The following is a 2953-nucleotide window of genomic DNA, read 5'->3' on the forward strand; positions in this document are numbered from 1 at the left end:
TTAGATTTTACTTTTATATTCTTACAGATATAGTCTATATATTTCGAGCTATTACATATATTTTGTTGTATTACTCAACCTTAAATAAATATAATATTTAATTCTCTTTTTGTACCCTATTGTAATTTACACGTACATATATAGGATGTCCATTTCTTTCTCAGATATGTCTTCTTTCTTTCTCTCCCTTTCTATTTCAGATATTTAAAAATTATTAACCCTGATTTACCCTAAACGTTTTAATGTAGGTAATTAAAAGATTATAAAAAGGTTTTTTTAAATGTTATTTACGTTCTAAGGTTGTATATAAAAATTCTCAAAAAACATTTTTTAAAACGTAATTATAAACGTGCTGAAAACAATGAAATGTCGTTTTTAGAATGTTTTAAAAAACGTGAAAATGTTTGCTGGGTGGTTGGTTTACATGTGATGGCACACAATATCGGCACCCCACAACATGCTGTTGAAGTTGGAATGCATGGCATAGGCTCCTCACACAATGTTCTTTATGTGGTCCTCAGGTGATAGTTTTCTATTTAGAAACCACCCCTAGATCTCTTTCTTATCAGAATTCTTAAAGATTTCTCACATGGTTTTCCTAATGATAGATTGGGCTGTAAGGGACAGGTTTGATGTATGGATTAGTTGATAGAAGTTCCAGTCCACCTGTAGACAGGGATCTCACATCAGCTTGTATATTATACAAGGATAAGATTTGATAAATTCAGTTATTTGACTGAACACTGGCTCTAACCTAGCCTAGCCTATAGTCTAACCTAGCTCCATAACTAACAGCCATTAGCCGGCTCTGTTTAAATCAGAGATTTAAACATACATAGTCTAACCTAGCTCCATAACTAACAGCCATTAGCCATTAGCCATCCATGCACAGCCATCAGCCGGGCCATAGACCGGCTATTTTGCTTTTTTCCCAAGCCGGTCTATGTTTTTTTTCGATGCCTCAGTGGCCCATGCACAGGTCCGTTCAAGGGGATTAAATAGCCGTTCTATGGCCCCAGGGTTTGTATTTTATCAAACTCTTATTAGAATAATAGATCTCGTAATAATTTGGCAAAAATAGTGGCATTTACTATTTTAAAAAGCTCGGGTGCAGGGGGGGGGGTTGTGTAAAAGCCTGGTTTGTGCCTCGGAGAGGCTATGGGATCCAGTAAGATCGTCCTTCCTTTCCTCCCTAGAATCTGGATGTAGCAGGTGCTCAATTGTCAAAAGTGAAAAATTGGGTTTGTCTTCCGAATGCACCATATCTGTAAATTTTTTAATAATCTTTTAAAAATAGTAAATGCCATTATTTTTGCAAAATTATTACGAGATCTATTATACTAATAAGGGTTTGATAAAATACAGTAGACTGCCTACTGGATAATAGTTCCAGTCCACCTGTAGACAGGGATCTCACATCAGCTTGTATATTATACAAGGATAAGATTTGATAAATTCAGTTATTTGACTGAACACTGGCTCTAACCTAGCCTAGCCTATAGTCTAACCTAGCTCCATAACTAACAGCCATTAGCCGGCTCTGTTTAAATCAGAGATTTAAACATACATAGTCTAACCTAGCTCCATAACTAACAGCCATTAGCCATCCATGCACAGCCATCAGCCGGGCCATAGACCGGCTATTTTGCTTTTTTCCCAAGCCGGTCTAGTTTTTTTTCGATGCCTCAGTGGCCCATGCACAGGTCCGTTCAAGGGGATTAAATAGCCGTTCTATGGCCCCAGGGTTTGTATTTTATCAAACTCTTATTAGAATAATAGATCTCGTAATAATTTTGCAAAAATAGTGGCATTTACTATTTTAAAAAGCTCGGGTGCAGGGGGGGGGGGTTGTGTAAAAGCCTGGTTTGTGCCTCGGAGAGGCTATGGGATCCAGTAAGATCGTCCTTCCTTTCCTCCCTAGAATCTGGATGTAGCAGGTGCTCAATTGTCAAAAGTGAAAAATTGGGTTTGTCTTCCGAATGCACCATATCAGTAAATTTTTTAATAATCTTTTAAAAATAGTAAATGCCACTATTTTTGCAAAATTATTACGAGATCTATTATTCTAATAACGGTTTGATAAAATACAGTAGACTGCCTACTGGTTTTACCTGTAATAAGGTTTGATACAGATGATTATCCGTTCAAGGGGATTAAATAGCCGTTCTATGGCCCCAGGGTTTTCTCAAATTTTCTTTCATAGCCGGTCTATGGCCCCTGGGTTTTACGAACTTTTTTTCCCAAGCCGGTCTATGGCCCCTGGGTTTTACGAACTTTTTTTTTCCCAAGCCGGTCTATGGCGTGTATGTTAAATAAACCAAATTTTTCACTTTTGACAATTGAGCACCTGCTACATTCAGATTCTAGGGAGGAAAGGAATAATATAATATCTAATATATCTATCTGTGTGAAATAGATTAAATCCATTTATTTGATATTCAGCTAATAGTTCTGTATTTTCTACATTCATCCATGTTTTGGTAAGTGCAATAATATGTATTGTTTCATTGCAGATTAGAGATTCAAGATAGTTCTAGATTTCCGAAGTACTGAAACGTGCGCCATACAGGCTTGGTGGATCTAGGTGCAAGGTAAAATTATTTACATTTACTTGTTTTGTATTTATATGCATATATGCATTTATATGCACTATTCTATAGAATAATAGATCTCGTAATAATTTTGCAAAATAGTGGCATTTACTATTTTTAAAAGATTATTAAAAAATTTACTGATATGGTGCATTCGGAAGACAAACCCAATTTTTCACTTTTGACAATTGAGCTCGGGTGCAGGGGGGGGGGTTGTGTAAAAGCCTGGTTTGTGCCTCGGAGAGGCTATGGGATCCAGTAAGTTCAGTAGAACTTCGGTTTCAACCCTTTTACCCTGTTGTAGCTCAGTCGATTAAGGCAGTGTCTGGGATGCTTCCGGACGCAGGTTCAAATCCTCGTCA

Source organism: Procambarus clarkii, chromosome 20 (assembly GCF_040958095.1).
Source record: "Procambarus clarkii isolate CNS0578487 chromosome 20, FALCON_Pclarkii_2.0, whole genome shotgun sequence".
Lineage (NCBI taxonomy): Eukaryota > Metazoa > Arthropoda > Malacostraca > Decapoda > Cambaridae > Procambarus > Procambarus clarkii.